The 19725-nt window shown below is 39.9% G+C and overlaps 1 long non-coding RNA gene across 2 annotated transcripts in view; it reads right to left on the reverse strand.

Moving 5' to 3' along the window:
* Window positions 1-19725, reverse strand: part of LOC135968203 (uncharacterized) — a 433495-nt gene that overhangs the window by 390445 nt on the left and 23325 nt on the right. The window contains exon 2 of one of the 2 annotated variants that reach the window (XR_010582796.2): window positions 17820-17961. The exons of the other annotated variant lie outside the window; for it this stretch is intronic. This is a non-coding gene — a long non-coding RNA (uncharacterized lncRNA). The remainder of the gene's footprint in view (window positions 1-17819; window positions 17962-19725) is intronic. 2 annotated transcript variants of the gene reach the window in all.

Genomic DNA, 19725 nt, shown 5'->3' on the forward strand with positions numbered 1-19725 from the left:
ACTGTTACCTCTATAAGAAGAGGAGATTAGTACACACGTGTGGGCACACAGAGAAAAGACCACGTGAGGACACAGAGAGAAGGCATCGGTCTGCGAACCAAGGAGAGAGGCTGTGGAGGAACGCAACGCTGCCGGCACCTTGATCTTGGACTTCTAGTGTGCAGAACTGTGAGAAAATACATTTCTGTTGTTTAAGTCATGCAGCCTGTGGCATTTTGTTATGGCGACCCTAACAAGCTAACACATGTACCTTTATGGAAAACGTCTGCCCACCCCTGTCCCATGCTATAATATCCTCCTAAAATTCACCTGAGCCTTGGTAGAAAGTTTTATGTATTTCTGCTATAATCCAGGGTGTCAACAAGGGGACCAGACAGGGCATTACCCTTTCATCTCCTTCCAAGTCCCATGGAGAAGGAGCCTGAGGGTTACTGCCTTTCAGGGAGGATCATAATGTGCTGTCAGGGTTGGCTACCTACCGCCACCATGGGTGGCATCCAGATCACCCAGCAGACCAGAAGAAGGACTGACATCTACAGAGTTCTGGGCTGAGGTAGAGACAACTGGGGTCTGCACACCATCCTTCCATCAGTCCTGTGCTTCTGCCCGCTAAAGCTCTGCCTAAATGGTTCTAAGCTGTTTCCCTTCCTGCGGCCTCAGCAGCTCCAGGATACTGTGCGCTCAAACAGTTCCTCAGGCCGTGATATTTAATCCTCTTACAGCTGTTAGGACGAGATCCCGGGCTTCGGTGTCTTTCTTCCCCTCCTCTCTCCCAGAAAGACATGAAACATCCTGGGCCGTTTTGTTATCAGGACTGTGTCTCTCTGCATGTCTCATTTAAAAAAAAAAAAAAAAAAAAAACACTGAGTTGTTTGCCTGTTTCCTGCTCTAAGAGGACCGTTTATCAGCATTCGCTTGCTTTGCTGAAATGTGCTTCACAGATATGCAAACCTCACTTGAGAAGATGGCACCTATCCTAACCCTCTCTAAAACACAGCAGTCCCTTCAGAACTGCAGCTGCCTTTCATGTCAGCGCCACAATTATCAAGCACAGCCTTCTACCAAGACGGAAAGTGCAACTTCGCTTCTGCTCTTACCTCCAAAAAAGAGAAAATGCAAAGACAAAATAAGGCTATCTTGAGAAAAACTCTATCATGTTTGGTAAATACATAGATGAAGATTAATGCAATTTATTAGTTATGAATTATTGGTATTTATCTATATTTCTAAATAATATCAAATATGCATTAAATACCAAGAAAGATAAGTCCTTTTTCTCAGTCATTGATAACTACATTTAAAATAAGAGAAGAGCAAACACAAACACTTTGACTATTAAATGTATTTACCTTCTAGGCCATTAGTATTATACCATAGCCAACAGTCCAGCCTAGCAATTAATATGAGGAAAAGAGCTGGTCACATGCCCACATGTCTCTGGTATTTATGCTAAGTACCAGAGCTAATTAAGATATGGTGTTGCCTCAAAAAAGTTCACAGTATCATGGAGAAGATGTGAACATGAAACCGCCATGCAAGGTGAGAGTAGCTAACACGACAGAGAAGATGCTTCTAAATGAGGTCCAGAGAAGCATGGGCTGGATGGGGTGAAGTGGGGGTGAAGAGCTGAAGAATTCTTCCTGGACATTGGTGTCACCTAAGCTGAATCAAAAAGAGCACAGCGGGTTTAGTTGAGTAAAAAGCAGCACAAATAAAATGGCAAATGTGCATCCAAGTAGAATAAATGGTTCACATGCAACATAAGAAGTGTTTCTATGATAACATAAAAGTGCTTGTTACATGACATTTTGAAGTGGAAAGTGAAGCATCTATTCTTTACAGCTCAATCCTTGTCTGAAATCTCTACCTAGAAATGGCCTGATAAAGCTCATATCTACACACACAAAATCTTGTTTGCTTTCTCTATTCTCTATTCACTTGGCCAACAAATGCTTTTGATCACCTACTCTGTGCCAGGCACTGTTTTAGGCACTGAAAATGCAACAATGAGCATGAACTACCCTGTTCCTGCCTGTAAAGAACTAATATTTGGTGGGATTAAAAATAAATAAATACTTAAAAAAAAAGAGAGAAGTCACATGCTATGGAAAAGAATCCATATAGATAAACCCTGATGATAAATGACAATCCATTGATCTAGACCTGCCTGTCCAGCAAGGTGCCACCAGTCACATGAGGTTATTCACATTAAATTAGTTAAACTTGAACAAAATATAAAATCCGTTCCCTCAGTTGCACTAGCCACATTTCAACTGCTCAGAAACCACATGTGGCTAGTGGATACCATAGTGGATAGTGCAAATAATAGAACATTTCCAAGTACTGAAGGTGCTGTTGGACAGTGCTGTTCTAGAACAGCTCCTATGGGAAGAAAAAAAAAAAAAAGTCTCCCATAACTGACAAAAAACTAAATAAGGATTTTGTCAGGGATCCATTGACAGCTGATTCTGTACACTAATTCATGAACAAAAGTCTCCCATTACCTTTAAAATTCAGCCCAAATCATAATCCTTTCTAAATTGTGATTTCACCAAATTAAGATGTAATATACCTTGGATATAAACTTCATATGTGACATTTTATACTTCGGACACAAGACTGAGAACGTGTTTTTATTGCCCCCATTTCTCAGACCTCATTAGCATAATACTAAAGGAATAAAGTTCCACGAAAATTTTATTTTTAATGGAATGCAGATTTTGAAAGTGATTGTAAGATTGTATATGCAAGACAAAGTGCAGCAGGAAAATTACAACTTAAAAGATATGGAACAGAGGTCTCAGTCAAGCTGGTGGCTGATTTGGAGAAATTAAAGGCTCAAAAGTACCAGCAAACAAGGAGAGAGTATTGCTGAGACATGGGAATAAAAACAGCCTGTAGGCCAGACGCAGTGGTTCCTGCCTGTAATCCCAGCACTTTGGGAGGCTGAGGCGAGTAGATCACCTGAGGTCAGGAGTTCAAGACCAGCCTGGCCAACATGGTGAAACTCCGTCTCTACTAAAATACAAAAATTAGCCCAGCTTGGTGGCACATGCCTGTAATCCCAGCTATTCAGCAAGCTGAGACAGGAGAATCACTCAAACCTAGGAGGCGGAGGTTGCAGTGAGCCGAGATCACACTACTGCACTCCAGCCTGGGTGACAAGGAAAAATTCCACAAAAACAAACAAACAAAAAAACAAAGCCTATAAATGTTGATTTTTTTCATCCCACCTCTAACTTTTATGTGCAAACCACCTGGCAACCTGTTTTAGCAATACAAGTCACCCCCAGGTCACCACCTCCAAAAAAGGAAGATGATCTTTTTAATGAAACTGGCCACAATATTGGGAAGAAACAGAACAGTCATTACAAGAGACATAGCACTAAGCAAAGCCATCTGTAATTTGGTGTTTTAGAAAGTATCAAGAACTAAGCCATGAAGGATGGAATGTGGGATTCTTTCAACACACTGGCCCACGTTAGGGGCCTCCCGTACCCTGCATATATAAGCAGAGAGTACAAGTTAAAAGTCACAGAATGGAAGTTGGTTTGAATACGCTTCATTTCATTTGTTTAGTTTTTCAGCTATTTTTGTTTACTTACATGTATTGCTGTGAATACATCCTTGTTAAATTAAAAACAAAAACAAAAACAAAAAAGTAACCCATGAAGTCTGGACTGTCAGTCAGAAGTTTTTAGTGCCTCATTCTTAAGTATGAATGTGCAATCAAGTGTCACCAGATATTTTGGGAAATCCTGCAACATAAGGACCAAGATTAAAAAGACAATATAAAACCCAAGATTTAAGAAAGTAAATAAATTAACCCCAAGGGTGAAGTGAGGAGGAATAAGAAACAATAAAGGAAAAGAAAAGAAATTTTTTTTATTATTATTATACTTTAAGTTCTAGGGTACATGTGCATAATGTGCAGGTTTGTTACATATGTATACTTGTGCCATGTTGCTGTGCTGCACCCATCAAGAAAAAATTTTAAGTGATATATTCAAAGACCTCTAAGGAGATAGTCCATCCACAAATAATAATATTTGTTATCAAAATGAAAAAATTAGAGAATCAGAAAAGACTCTTAGGAATTAAAATATGATTGCTAATCGCTTGGAAGACATTCAATGAAGAATATCTTACAGAAAAGCAGAATATAAAGAAGAGATGATAGTCATCAAATAAAATTGGATGAAATCAAGTTTGTTTTGCATCAAACTAACAGATTACCAACAGAGACAACACAGAAGAAAAAAAAAGAGAATAATTAGATAACTTTTAGAACACTGAGAATAAAGAAAAGATATTAAGGCTTCCAGAGAAGATGGGAGGAAAATCATCTGCTAAGGAAAGAGAATCACTAACATTGGAAGGTAGATGACAATGTAGTAATGTCTTCAAATTTCTCACGGGAAAATCAATCTCAATGGAAAATTCTATATAAGCCAACCACTTAATCATTTATAAGGGCTGATTGAAGACATTTTCAAATATGCATGACTCAGCATATTGATTTCCCTCTTAGGAAGTTAATGAAGGGTGTAATTCAGCAAGATGAAGCACTAAGAAAGAAGAAATTAGGGAATGTAGTAAAGAGATGATCCAACTGAGAAAAGCTATGAAGGAGAGTCCCAGAATAACAGCTGTGTAGGTATCCTAGAGAGCAATCAGTTAAAAGCAGAGAAAGATAAATAAAATAAAATAACAAAATAAAGTAAAAAGATATAGAGGTAAGTGTTGGGCAAAGGGGATATCAACAGAATAGATGGTACTATATTGAGTTATTTCAAAATGAGGCTATGGTAAAAGTATAGGGTAAAGTAAAAAATAAAGGCAATAGAAACTCCATGTAAGACAAAGAGTTAAAAAAACAAAGAAAATCATTGTGCATTACATGGTGCTCTAGAGAACAGTAAGTATCTAGTCAAATCAAGAAAACTATTTCATTTCCAAGTTATTATCAAACTCTTGACAAAGAAGACAATTATGGTTAAAGAATGGAATCAAAGATTATGTTGACAAACAAGTAAACAAGATTTGGAAAGTAAGTAGGAAGAGTTGAAAGAATAATGTTATTATACTCATATCACATCATATCACACTGTAGGTAATCAAGAGATACTGTCTATATATAATGAAACAAGAGATTAAAAGGTAAAATATTACTTAGAGTTCAAGGTAATTAATCAAGGAACTAAAACTAGTAATACAGTCATCCCTTGACACACTAAATCCGAATCTGTAGGGTGGGACCCAGCAATCTGTTTTAATACTCCCTCCAGTAGAGTCTGATGCTTACTAAAGTTTAAGAACCACTGTTACAGACATAGAAAAATAATGGGAAGAATAGACACCCAATTATTAAGAAAGAAAGCCCAGAGGAGCAAGACTTCTGTGTTCTTGATTTTTAATGAGCAAGTGTTATTTTCATAATATAGTTTACATTGTGCAAATATGTGTATTACATATGTGTAGCAAAATATGGATACAGTTTACAGAATCATCAAAGTATGTTTTACTTCCCCAGAAAAATAGAGGAAAAGTCTTAGATATGCTCTCTGGACACTGTAAGAAATCCAAGACAGAGTTGAACATATGTACAGATACAACAAACATTCTAGAACTTGGATCAAAATTCTAAATGAGTACATATATAGCAAAAGAAGCATTTCCCACAATCTCTCTCCAGCATAATATTGTATGTTTCTGATATTCCTAAGTGCTGTATCTACATAAAATACACTGGCAAGAAAAGTGTTAAATAATCAAAGCAGATTCAATTTCTTCCTCACAAATCTTATTCTAATTCTGGCAAAAAGAGCCCAAATTATTTCAAATATGTTCATTATACTGCTAATCATCTTTTGTTTTCACAAATCAAACTGTAAATTAACATACTTAATCACAGCCTTTTTAATCCAGTAAGTCCATTCAACTCAATATTTTTGGATCATATCCTAAAGAAAATCTATATAGGTTAGAAGAGTTCTCAGTACTTGAGATAAAAGCTATTTGTGTATGAAATACTTAGGAAGAACATATAAGGTACAGAATTGAAATAACTAAAGCAAAACTAAAGGAGAAAAAAGACTAGATGATGTGATTCAAGTTCAAATTAAAGAATAAAGCAGATATAAAAGGACAAGAATGCAGAAAAAAGACAGAAGAAGCCTGCCTGTCACCAAAGAAACCTGACGACAAAATCATAAAATGAAATGGACCTGGAGAAAACGGTGACTTAAAAACCATCATTACATTTGATTTATATAATCCAGTTTAACTGCCTGTTAGAAAAACATTTGGTGCACATCTAGTAGCAATTTTTTTAGCCATTCTTTTTTTAGAAGATTTATTTGCAACAGCAAATACTGGTTAAAATTCTATAGCAAAGGTGAAATATGAGTGTAAATATTCTCTAGCTCAAAATTCTGAAAAATTATTTCTCCCCTTGTTTGGAAGATGAGAAAGTTCTGAGTTTTTTTTTTAATAATAAAAATGTAAAAATAAAGCATTTATTAAAGCAAATCAGAGTAAACCTACTTTAACTCTCCAAGGCCAAGTCATGGTCATATTAAATGTCTTTTTTAGATGACTTCCTTTTTAGACCATGAAGAAATACTACATAATATTTGGAATATATCTGTGTTCATAGAAGTACAAGTCACTATACAATATTCTTTCTGTTTTACTAATAACATTAGTAAGTCATGAAACATTAACCTATATTCAGGGATTAGAACCATCAGAGGCTTCTTCTGTTATATGGCTATTTCTTCCCCTGTCTCATATATCAGTACATCACGTGATCATTATTAGTATTGAAATTTCAATGCAACATTTATATCATTACCATTTAAAAGCCTTAAAGTTTAAGTGCACATTTTATAACAAAATTATAGCCAAACATTATCTAAATCTAAAATTGCCTTTGACTATTTAATAAAAATTATCTATAACATATCCATTTCCTCTGTCATCACCTTATAGATAGGACATTATATTTCTCTTGCTGATCCAGTAACAAGCTCCTGCTCCTGACACATAGTAGGACTCCCAAAATGGTGGTTGTACAGAACTGAAACCAGATCCATGAAACTGTTTTCTTGGTTTTTCTGTATTTTATCTATTTATGTCTCAATAAATGAAGTTTACTTGATTATACGTGATCCTGGGGTGTTTAGTCATCAGCAAACATAATCACTCACATATTTCTCTAGTTTTAAAAAGCCTTGGTTGAAAAGAGACCTGAATATATTAAGAGTAGAAGAACTGCATCTGAAATTGAGGTACAAAATTAAGGTAATTGAAGCACAAATACGCGAATTGAAAAAAAAAAAAAACTGCTCATAAATTGCAAGAATAAACATTAACCTAATGGCTTATTTACCTTTTAATTCAAAAGGTAGCCGGTCTTCCCTGGAAGCACAGAACAATGAGAGTCACAGCTTACATGTGACCGCTCCTACCCACAGTCCCAGAAAAATCTCAGGCAACAATGAGTGCCAGAATCTCCGGCAAAACAGCCTCTTTTGCGGACAGGCCGGTGAAAAACATTTATTTTAAAGCATCTCAGTCTCTTTGCTTGGAATCCATGTCTATTCACAAACCTTACGATTAAATTTTTGTTTCCACCCTTAGTCAATTAACGTTATGATTTTACAAAAATGGGGTTTATTCACCCAGTTCAAGAGCTTGACCAACGGGACACCTTTATTCGCAGGAATAAGGTGATTCAAGGACTCCTGTCCTCGGACAAGAGCAGCTCCGGCCGGGTTTATGTCACAGGATCTGGAGTCCAGGCCGCCAGGGGCCCTCTTTGTTTCTGTGACCGTTTGTTTGAAGCTCAACTTCCTCACGTCACATGGAAGGAAAAATATGTATTTTATGTCCCATTTTATCAGATTAACTGTTAGAGTTTCAGGGAACTTACATTTTCCAAAGGAAGAGTCCACGGAGGTATGGAAATAATCAGTGACCGCCTCAAATCACCGTCGCGCTCTAGCCTCGTCCATTCTGGGGCCAGACACGCAGGGAACCGGCTCGCACGGCGCCCATGGCTGCCCGGTGTCAGGTGACGGGCCCCACGGCGGCCAGCGACGCACCCTAGCACCTGAGGTCAGCCTAGGGCCTCGACTCCCGGAAGTGAGAAGGCTGCGGCTTGGGGGACAGCTGGCTGGGCAAAGTGCCCGGGGCGGAAATGCCTTCCACGGTGCCCCCAGCCAGGGCCCAGCGGCAGCTCCCCGGAGACCAGGGGTTCCGCCCTCAGAGACTCAGAATACCCCCGCCTGCGGCGACCTTGAACATCCTGACTTACTGAGCCTGGTGAGGCCTGACCACGGGGGCGTTCACAGCTCCCTAGGGGACTCCACTGAGCAGCCAGCTTGAGGCCACCGCTTTGGAGCCTCGCCTCAAGAAGTGGCTGGGCTACAGCGATTTCGGCAGGGAAGCGGAAGTGGTCATGCCGACCCCATCCTGTGCAACACCCGACACTGCCATTACCCTGACGTAGGAGCGGCTGTTTTTCCTTCTAACCTCAAACAGCTCCACGGAGAAGGGCTCATGCTTTCCAGACCGTGGGCCTCAATCCTGAAGGAATCTTTGGTATCATCGGGACCCAGCAGCCCAGGGGAACAAAGTCAGGAGCAGCAGGAACAAGGCCTGGGCACCAGAAAGCAGCATGGTACAGAAGGAGAATGAGAGGGAAGGCAAGGAGCCCAGAGGCAGTTCTGGAACTTAGGGCACCTCTAAGCCCACAGCACCAAGTCCAGTAGGGACTTTAAGGGTGGCTGGCACAGCCAGGATCAAGAATGTGCCTTGGCCCAGCCATCCTTGACTTGGGGTCTCTGGCTCCTTCTAGCTCCATTGGCTGCCAAGGTATCCAGCCAGTGGGTTGGGGTGAGTTGCCCCAAGGGGAGGGGCAGATAGAAATTTAAAAGTTTACCCTATTAGTCACAACCGTGACTAGAAATGTTGTGACCTCATTGCACTGCAGGAAGCCACTCCATCTTTGGCAGGGAGGGATGTCATACAATACTGGGGACATACTTAAACTGGAAAAAATTATTCCTACAAAGCTGAACGCACTCTTACCATACAATCCAGCTTTCAAACGCCTAGGCATTTGCCCAATGAATTTAAAGCTTACGTCCACACCAAAATCGGCACACAGGTGTTCATAGTAGCTCTATTCCTAATTCCAAAACTTGAAAGCAAGCAAGATGTCGTTCACCAGGTGAATGAGTAAGTCAACTGTGGTACATGTAGACAATGGAATATTAATAGGATTCAGGGCTAAAAAGAAATGGGCTATGAAGACATAGATATGAAGGAAACTTAAATGCACATTACTAAGTGAAAGTAACCAATCCAAAAAGACTGCATACTGTACAATTCCAACTTTACAACATTCTGAAAAAGGAAAAACTATGGAGGCAGTAAGAAGATGGGTGGTTGCCAGGAGTTCTGGGGAGAGGGGAATGAATAAGCAGAGATTCAAGGATCATTATGACTGTGAAAATACTCCGTATGATACTATAATGGTGGATACATATCATTATACATTTCTTAAAACCCATACAACACCAAAAGTACACCACCAAGAGTGAATCCTAATGTAACCTGTGGACTTTGGGTGATAATGATTTTACAATATAGTTTCATGAATTATAACACATGTACCACTCTGTTGGTGGGGGATGCAGACATGAGGGAGGAGGGTGGTGAGGAGTTATACAGGAACTCTTCTGTATTTTCTGCTCAGTTTTGCAGGGAACCCAAAACTGCTCTAAAAAAAAAAAAAAAAAAAAAAAAAAACTCAATTAAAAGTGAAAAGAATTATTCTTTGTTGATCTGAAATTCAATTTTAATGGGCATCCTGTAATTTTACTTGCTAAATCTAGCAACCCTGTTGGAAGAGCACTAAATTTCAAGTTATATAAATTATAATGAATATTTTATTTAATATATTGGATATATTTTGAGTCCCTACTCCCCCTCCTCAGCAGGCGGAAGCCCCAGTTGAGTAGAGGGAGAGATTTAGATGGCCTGGATACCCCAAATACCGGATTCAGTTAATTTGCTAAAATTTAGCTCCCTTTAATGAGCCCAAGGATTAAAAAGAATATTTTTACGTGAATTTCTAGTCTCCTAAACTAACATTCTTTGTTTGCATAGGGCTTATATTCAATCAGAGGCTTTTTTTGTCTACATGTGTGTTGTTTCAGTAATTTCATTAAATCTGTGAAGTCAGAAATGGATTTCAATTATTTCAGTGCTCACCAGTAACCTAAAGTGACATCCAAAAAAGGCTCTCCATGAATACTTGCTAAACTCTTCTTCTTCTGTCTCAGATATTTTAAAAGTAGTACATCTGACCTCTAATGCAACGTGCTTTCTTCTCATTAATAGGGCTCTTTCTTAGAAGCTCATTTACATATCAGTATAAATTTTATATTTATTCAAGGAGCAGTCTCCCCCAAACTTTGCAGAGCCATGATTAGAATCTCTATATTTCTGAAGTCACCTGTCGACACAACTGTGCTTGAATAATTACATTTAGCAATCTATAACCCCAGGCAATTCCAGTTGCTACAGCTATGCCTATGCTGAGATTTTAGGTATCAGCACATCACCAAGATGACAATAAAGCTCATAAAACTGAACCTATTATCTACCAAACATCTCTCTGGATACTTGCATCTTGGAGAGAAGTCTATTATAGAGATACCGACACACATCACAGCCCCCACCGTCCCCACTACATACTTACAATATTATTATTGACAGTAAGCGATGACTAAGGCTTGTCATCTACCATAAAGGGCTGATCTGCCTGCAACAGATTTAATTTACTGACATAAAGCATTCTCATTTTCTGCCTACCCAGGTTAAGCAGATGCCTGAGAAGTGACAGAGAGTAATAATTCCCACCCTGGCGGCTGACTATTGGTCACTGATTATAACTGGACATTGGAAATTCTTTGCTGCAAAATATCTATTATGAATATGAAGGGACTTTCAAGTTATTCATAGTCTTTCTTAGCGGCTTTTATTAGAGGCTTTTCCAAATCCAAAAGCCAAGATAAAATAGCTCAGCATAGCATTCATTTTTAATGACTCTCAGGCTAGAATGTAAATCCCTGTTCGGCATGCATTGACTCTCATCAGGATTTTGACAACTGGCCTAAATCTTGCCTTGCCCACACTGGATGGGAACGCTCAGCAGTCACGGTGGTGCCAGGCAGGCAGGGGCTGAGAGCTGCAGATCTGATAGCCACTGACTAGAAATAGGAGAAAGCATTTGCAATTGTAAGCATGAGGCCAGCTGCTTCACTCCGAGCGCCCTGCACTGGACCTCTCCACTCACTAACCCGCCTTCGCAAGAGAGAGACAAATCAAGGACTTGGCTGTTTATTCTCAGTGAACAGGGAAACCTTCAGGGGAGTAAATAAGTGGCCAAACATTAAGAGCAAGTGGTGCAATTAGAAGCCAGAGTTTTGATTTTAAGGGTCTCTGGAAAGAAAATCTAGAAAATACATAATTTTCTGTAGCAAAATCTGAGAACTCAGACCCAGACATCTCCCCTCTATCTCATTTGGTGAGCCCTTGGAAGAAAATAGAGCAATGCCCAGGAATAAAAATAAAAATTAGATATCCCATGATAGTATAAAACACACTCAAAGACAATAAATAGAACTTATCAACATCGATCTTTGACATGATGGAATCAATTAGTCACACCATATTCAATGAGTGCAAGCATCACACGTGTCTACCTGAGCAATATCATGTAAATATGTCCTCTGTGTGTAGGTGCCTTTGGAGAATGTCCACTAGTATATACAAAATCCCACCAGAGGATAAAATAAATTATTAAAAATAAACGAAAGTTCCATATCTTGTCTGCAGAAAGAACGAAAATCTGTGCTTTGTGGCTCACATGCACAAACTTGCTAAAAAATATGTGAGTGTCTGAAGGTACCTGGGACCCTTGTATAAAACCAAACTTAAATTTCATGTCTGGGACGCTAAACATTCACTGCTCAGGAATTACCTGCTGTGGAGCATGAAGCACCTCTGGAACTTTTCCCTTCATCTGCCCTGGTGAGTAAGCTGTGTGCCCCTTATGAATACTCCGTGATGAAGCTCAAAGAAAGTGACTCAGAGAGCACAGTGGAACTGTTCCTTAAATGTGGGCTGCCTCTTATAAGGAGGAAAAAAAGCAGGTTACTTTAGCTAGCCATTTTTATTATTATTATTATTATTATATTTTATTTTATTATTATTATTTTTTGAGACAGAGTCTTGCTCTGTCGCCCAGGCTGGAGTGCAGTGGCGGGATCTCTGCTCACTGCAAGCTCCACCTCCCGGGTTCCAGCCATTCTCCTGCCTCAGCCTCCCGAGTAGCTGGGACTACAGGCGCCTGCCACCACGCCCGGCTAATTTTTTGTACTTTTAGCAGAGATGGGGTTTCACCGTGTTAGCCAGGATGGTCTCAATCTCCTGCCCTCATAATCTGCCCGCCTCGGCCTCCCAAAGTGCTGGGATTACAGGCGTGAGCCACCGCACCCGGCCCATTTAATTATTTTTAATTAATTAGCCTCCACATGCTACTCTCCCTTTGACATCCCTAACCTGCACACATGGGTATAAGGCCTAAAATTAAGATGCAGTTTTGTATGCTGTCTTGACATCTGGGAAACCAGGAGGGCCTTCAATGGCCTTATCTCAAGTTCCCCTCCCAACTCTGCTCCTGTGGGAAAGATCCCCTAGCTAAAGGACACTCCTTATCATGGGACCACACATATCCCTGAGTAGCAGGCTTCAGTTTCCTGCCAGCCCAGGGAGTTATCCAAACAAGCCAATCACATCCTCCTCCTCTTGTTACTACAAAGCCTGCCTCCCCCATTCCCTGCTGGACACCTGTCCGGTGTCAGGTGCCAGGGGATTGGTCATCTCTATAACCCTAGGGTGGGAAACTCTCTTTCACCAACAGGGTGAAGAGGAGGAGGTACGTAAAACAACTCAGTTCATAATTGATTGATTGAAAATTACCTTGAGCCCTCCCCACGTGCACTCTGAGCTGCTGGGACAGGTCTTTCAAGGGCAGGCCTTTCCTTATGATGCCACAGAATGAATCTCTGATCCTCTGTTTTTCAATTTACAACAAATTGGCCTGGTGAGGTGGCTCATGCCTGTAATCCCAGCACATTGGGAGGCCAAAGTGGGAGGATGTCTTGAGCCCAGGAATTCAAGAGCAGGTTGGGCAACAAAGCAAGACCCCATCTCTAAAAATTAAAAAAAATTCAAAAAATTAGCCATGCATGGTAGCACATGCCTTGGTCCTGGCTACTCAGGAGGCTGAGGCAGGAGGATCAGTCGAGCCCAGGAGTTCAAGGCCACAGTCAGCTATGTCATGACACTGCACTCCAGCGTGGGCAACAAAGTGAAACCATGTCTCTAAAAAAAACAATAAGTAAGAATAATTATATATTAAATCTTTTTCTCTCCTTGAATTGAACAAACAATTTCTCTGAACACATGAGTTCATGGAAGAAACATTTTTCCTCCGTTAACAAAAATCTTTCAGACAGTTTTCTTTCAGGTCGCTTTTATACCAAACACTATTCTTCTTTCTTTTTTTTTTTAAGCTTATAATGTTGATTTTAGGAGTAACCTTCACCACCACCTACAACACAAATTATACTCCCTTACCCCGCCAATGAAAATTCTAAAACTTCCCCTGCAGCAGTCATTAAATAATAAATACTTTACTGCCATGATTTTATCCATAAACACTCGATGGTTTACAGATGGATTTATAAGGATCCCCAGGGAACTACGACTGATCATATCCTATGGCAGTTCTTCTCCACATCCCCTGACCACACTAACTCTTCTCTAGGCAGAGATGTGACAGTCACCACTGAGCCATCTTCCTGGGAGCACAGGGGTCCCCTCCTGACAGCAGAAGTTGCTAGAACGGCTGGAAATACGCATCCCGCTGGCATCACCACCGACGCATGTCCGTGGCCCAGTGCAGCTCCCTGGGAAGCATGTTGTTGCTGCACCGTAGGCTCCGCAGCAGGGAATGAGCTCCCAGGAACACCAGACCCTTCAGGTTCCAAGAAGAAAGCAGGCCAATAACTGGAATCACTTACGACAGCCCTGTGGAAACCCTGTCCCTTAGCACCACTACCAAAATAAATGCTATTGTAGTCAATTCAAAAGTTCTTCCTTTCAACTTCTCTTACTTAGACAAACACTTATTGAAGAGCTATTATTTAGCAAGTGTTGTCCCAGATTCTAAGGCTACAGTGCTGGATATATTGCAGCATTCTTCCTCCATTGGCTCACAGTAGCGGGCGACACAGGAAAGGAAGCGGTTAAAATACTATAGGAAGAAAAGGTGAGTGGACAAACTATGGTACAGCCAGACAATGAAATATTATTCAAAAATAAGAAATGAGCTATCAAGCCATGAAAAGACATAGAGGAACCGTAAATGCAAATTTCTAAATGAAGGAAGGGAGCCAGAAAAGCCTTTCTCCTGCGTGACTCCAACTGTGCAACATTCGGGAAAAGGTAAAATGATCCAGAGAGTTAAAGGACCAGGGAGTGCCAGGAGCAGCAGAGAGGCAGGGAGAACAGGCAGAACACAGGGGATTTTTAGGGCAATGAAAATATTCTGTGTAATATTACAGTAGTGGAGACATGTCTTTATTCATATCAAAACCCATAGAGTATACAACACCCAGAGTGAACCATAATGTAAACTATGGACTTTAGTTAATAACCATGTATTCATATTTGTTCATGAATTATAACAAATGTCTCACGTTAGTGGAAGATGTTAATAATGTTAATAACAGAAGAAACTGTGTACAAGGAAGCATAGGTGACAAGTCTCTGTACTATTTGTTCAATGTTTCTGTAAACCTAAAATGGTTCTGAATACTAAAGTCTATTAATTTAAAATCAAAAAAAATGTATAGGAACGGCCCATTTTAGCACCAATAACTAATAATGACTGTTGAATGTTTCATAGGCCTGTTGGCACTTAATCTTCACAGCAACCTGTTACTCTCCCCAGTAGGCAGATGATAAAATGAAGGCAGTAAAGTTGAATTTTTTGCCTGGATTCACAAAGTTTGCTAGTGGCTGGCCTAGGTTTGACTACAGAACTCAGGTCTTAACCGTAACAATCTGCGTTTTGCCTCTTCCCTAAAAGACACCATATAAACGCTTGTGAAATGGGGGAACTATTCCCCTTGCCTTGCGTGGAACTGAGGTGGAATCGTGATGTCCTTACTGTGTTCAGAGTACTAATGTTATTTAGACCATAGAAGATTGGAGTGAATGCCAGTCATGCCCCCGTGTAAAATAGATCAGGCCAGAGGTGGTTAGGACTATATATGATGACTCTTCTATACTGAACCTCTTACCAGTCATTGTTGATCTGGGACAAATGGAGAAAGGATCTTTGATAATAACAGTATTTTATGAGCGATAATCACTTTAAATCAATGAGTAAAAATTTAATGACTTAAAGCTGATCTTTAGAACATCAAGCTGCCGGGCGCGGTGGCTCACGCCTGTAATCCCAGCACTTTGGGAGGCCGAGGCGGGCGGATCACAAGGTCAGGAGATCGAGACCACGGTGAAACCCCGTCTCTACTAAAAATACAAAAAATTAGCCGGGCGCGGTTGTGGGCGCCTGTAGTCCCAGCTACTCGGGAGGCTGAGGCAGGAGAATGGCGTGAACCCGGGAGGCGGAGCTTGCAGTGAGCCGAGATCGCGCCACTGCCCTCCAGCCTGGGCGACAGAGCGAGACTCCGTCTCAAAAAAAAAAAAAAAAAAAAGAACATCAAGCTATGATGTATCCCCTCCAAGACTGTATTACTCTTCCTAGTGCTGTCTGGTACCAATATCCTACTTGTAGATAATGAACCGGGCTCAAGTAAGTCCTATTCCAGTAGCCTCACCGATGCAATGCAAAATGGAAGAAGCCCCAAAATACAGTAGTAGAGCAGACTCTATCCGCATAAAGATGCATGGCCACAAGAGGGCACTGCAGACACAATGTGGAATGCAGATGCCCACAGGTACCCAGGCGGTCACTCACTGCAAAGAGAACCAACGGGCAAAAGTGAATTCGCTTTCCAATTTTAAAAGACGAATCATGACTTAATCTACAGTAGTGACTTAATCTATATTTAAATCCCAACATGCTGCAGAGCTATTTGGTATTGTTCAGAATTAGAATTATTTCCCATAAAAACTTCCAAATATTTAAATACTATTAAACTGTGTCTTACTTACACAGTTAAGTGTATTATATACCAAGAAATAAACCTAAATAAAATTGCTAGTCAAGCTGAGCATGGATTAAGTTATCAGAGAATGTCATACCTCTTCAATTCTGCCCAACGCTTGTCAGAGCACCGTTCCTTCACTTCGGAGGAACATGTTACAAACTGTCATTAAATATATCTGATAAATTAATAATCAGAATCATCATCAGGACACATCCTACAGTTTTGGGGATAAGGGATTTTTAATATAAAAATTTTCTTGAGTGTTTTCCTACTGTAAGAAATTTTTAGTAACTTTTCGCCTGTATTTATATGATTCAGGCTTTGATCCCAGGAGACTGTCTTAACTCTGCAAATGCCAGGAAATCCATATTTACATCATAGAGATGGGCTATGGCAAATCAAGTCAGTAGCATTGGATGGGGCCAGTTTCGTTTGTTCCTTAAATGAAAAACACAAAGGCTGTGCATTAACTCACGGGACCAGCCATGCTAACAAAGAGGTCTCCACATGGTTAAGGTTAAGCAAGAGGAAACGGGTTTTAAAACACACCTTTACATTTTTATAATGGGGAGATAAAGAGAAGAAAATTGTGCGTCAAAAATGTTTTTGAATCCTCACATGCATATGTGGAAATATAAATTAAAATATGATTATAAGAAGTTATAAAAAGAATTTGTTTTGAAGCACAACATTTTGATACTATTCAAACAATAGTATCTATCTTGATGTTTGAAAGAAAGTATAACATTAGGCATCAGGTTTTTTTAATTTTTAGTTTATGATTGAGAATTAAGCCACAATATAAAACCAACAATATTTTCAAAGAGAATTTAGAAGTTATGTTGATTTATGCAAGAAGTAGTGTTATCATATTATTAATACATTAATTAATACAGCTACATTTAAAACCCGGTAGACGTGGGTGTACATACCAATATTTTTCTCTTTATTAACAAATAGAGGGAAATTATATGATACTGTTAATCTAATTTCCTGCTCCACAACCCTCTTTTAATTTCTGACATATGTTTACGTCTGAAACAGAGGAGCAAAGCACTTGCAAACACCCCTGCGTTAATCTGTAACCCTTCTGGAACCCTTGAGGATTTGAGCGACTGGTGTGGAGAAATTGTCAGTATGCAGCGCCCTCTGCTGGCCAATTTATTAAACATTGCGATAAACAAAATTCCCGAGTGTTAATGTTACAATGTGGGGGAAAAAAACTAAGATTCTTTTGGAATTAGCCCTATAATTCCGGAGAGTTACCATTCACTATTATAGTGCCTTAGTGAATAGAGATTTACTTTTATGGAACAAAACAAGCGCAAAGCTACCTAGTACAAAGAAACATCCCCTACAAAGAACGGAAGACATTTAGAGAATGAGACTGTTTATGCCTGCCCAGGTCTCAGGTCCAAAGTCACCCCATCTGTTACCTCTTTCTCAATCTTACTGCCCCTCCTCCGTGTCCCACAGCCTCTCCGTGCTTTCACTTACCATTTCTGCTGCAATCTTTCAGCCTGTATCTTCTCATTGGAACTGGGAGCTCATCCAGCAGGGATGTGTGTCACTCCTCCTGGAAGCCTCAGACATTACAAAAATTCAGTAACTGTCTGTCCAGTTTGGGTGTTTTCAAAAGCTGTAGAATTAATCATTGGGCCAGAATCAGCAATGTTGCAATGCAGTTCCCGGTGATGAATTTAGAAAGTTGTCCTGGACCCCAGAAGCGAAATTTTTAATCATGAAGAGTGGTGAACACAATGTGTGTGGCATAATAAACCTCTGGCTGTGTATTCATTAATTTTAAAGAGGGAAAACGAGTACAACACTACTACTACTACCATTTCCATTTGGGTTCCAGGCCAGATTCTTGGGTTCAGAGGCCACTAAGAAGGGGGAAGGAAGGGAGAGAAGGCAAACTTCTGGGCCAAGGTTTGGGGATGTGGAGGCAAACCTCTGAGACAGAGAGAGGAAGACAGTCCTCTGAGACAAAGAGAAATCATTCTGGGCTCCTCTGTAGGGCTCAAACTGACTCGGTTTTATCTGGAGTAAAGCAAAAGCAGTCATTTTAATAAATCCTTGAAATTCACATCTTTCCAGGTGCTGTAAGAGCACTGGGAAGACAGAAAGATTAACTAAATCTTTGTCAATGAATATTTAAGCAATATACCAGGAGGCCCTTCAAATTAGAAACAAAACCTAGTAATTATAAAGATAAAATTGTGCAATTTTACTACATTAAATAACAACCCTTTACTGTACAAAACAGCGTTACCTAAATGTCAAAATACAAGTAACAAACTGGGAAAAGTATCTGCGACACATGTGGAAAGTCTACAGTCCTTACTATGTAAAATGCATTTATACAAACCAGTAAGAAAATGAATGCCAACAACCTAATACAACACACGTGAGCAATTTTCAAGAGAGGTAGGAGATTGTGTCTAAGCACTTGTCAATATGGTCAACCTCACTAATAATAAAATGCAACTATTTTACCTACTTGTTAGATTACCTACTTAATCTAACAACTATCAAATAGGAAAAACTAAAAATATTTTATAAACTTTCTGTATTAAAGCAAATGACCCCTCTAATATACTGTTGGCAAGAAAATTTAATTCTACAACTTTCACACAGAACAGTTTGGCACTATCTATCACAATGCACCTTACGTGCATGCCCAGCCATGTCTAGGCCTTTTCCCCAGACATCTATTCCCATTGGTAGAAGGATATTCATAGTATTATCATTTTTTAATAGCAAAAAAAAAATCTGGGAACAACCTAAATGTCCATGAGTGGAGGCTGAATAAAGAAATTGTGGGCTAGACGTGGTGGCTTACACCTGTAATCCCAGCACTTTGGGAGGCCAAGCCAGGTGGATCACTTGAGGTCAGGAGTTCAAGACCAGCCTGGCCAACATGGCAAAACCCTGCCTCTACTAAAAAATACAAAAATTAGCCAGGCATGGTGGTATGAGCCTGTAGTCGCAGCTACTTGGGAGGCTCAGGCAGGAGAATTGCTTGAACCTGGGAGGCCCCAGTGAGATTGCAGTGAGCCAAGATTGTGCCACTGCACTCTAGCCTGGGTGACACAGCGAGACTCTCTCTCAAAAAAAAGAAAGAAATAATAATACACCAACATTTACAGCGTATCAACATTTACAGTGAGAGTAGGATTACATATAGTAATTCAGAGAGATTGCTGAGACATTGTTTATTGGGAAAATGTGCAGAATGAAGATGATCATACACTCTCATCTTGTGCTTATAAAGAACATATATGTGTTTATTTATCAACAGCTTCGCTCTGGAAAAGTGTGCAATGACCTCTGGGAAATACGGCTGGGAGAAGACTGAGTTGCACTACATAGAATATCCTCTGGCACTTCCTGTTCATGT

This window comes from Macaca fascicularis, chromosome 18 (genome assembly GCF_037993035.2).
Source record: "Macaca fascicularis isolate 582-1 chromosome 18, T2T-MFA8v1.1".
In the NCBI taxonomy this organism is placed as follows: Eukaryota; Metazoa; Chordata; class Mammalia; order Primates; family Cercopithecidae; genus Macaca; species Macaca fascicularis.